Genomic DNA, 801 nt, shown 5'->3' on the forward strand with positions numbered 1-801 from the left:
ATTTTATTAAAGCCATTCTGACCCAGATATTCGTAAATGAGCCCGAAGTCATTTTTCCTCATCTTTTTCTAATGCCATGCATTTCAAGCACCGGGTGGCTCTTTCAAGATGTTTTTTCCACATTCGGATGGAAAGCAGAATGTATAACTGAACACTAAATGACTATAAAGTTCTTCCTGGTGCGGGAATCTTCAATGGCTAACTTCAAAGTGGATTTTAATTAAACATTTAGCCAAAACATCTCCGAAGTAACTCACCAGAATTGCGGACGACGAAGAAACGTATTCTGTTTAAATCGTGGAAGTGTAGAGAAAAAAAGCACTTTAGGACGCTTTTTCGAGTACAGATCCTTGTTGGTTGCTTTAATAACGTGAGGTCACGTCGCAGAAATATTGGACATTAAAGAGACGACTGGACAAGCCCTGGAAGGACAAAACTAGCTGACGTTGTTGTCGAAAGAAAAATTTCCGCGTGACAAACGCCCAGAAAAAATGTGCAATTTGTGCGTCAAGTCTAGTTTATTGGACTTGATTATTAAGGATGGGTTTGCTGGGAATTAATGAAGGGAAACTCATGAGTTTTTAGCTAAGGCCCTCCTGTTGAGCGTGTAAAAATTCCCAGTTGCTACCCGTATGATTCAGGCAGTTATGATTTTTTCTTTAGTTGCACTGCAACTTAGTGGGCTTATTAAAAGGCAGGCGCATCTGCAAGAGCTTCACAAAATTCGTGTGCTACTGGGATTGCCATCAAAATTTGCCAAGGGTTTTCACAGATTGTGTTTTTCAGCGTGGCAAACTTTCA

This window comes from Dendroctonus ponderosae, unplaced genomic scaffold (assembly GCF_020466585.1).
Source record: "Dendroctonus ponderosae isolate FM_Combo_2020 unplaced genomic scaffold, Dpon_F_20191213v2 Dpon_F_20191213_10, whole genome shotgun sequence".
NCBI lineage: Eukaryota > Metazoa > Arthropoda > Insecta > Coleoptera > Curculionidae > Dendroctonus > Dendroctonus ponderosae.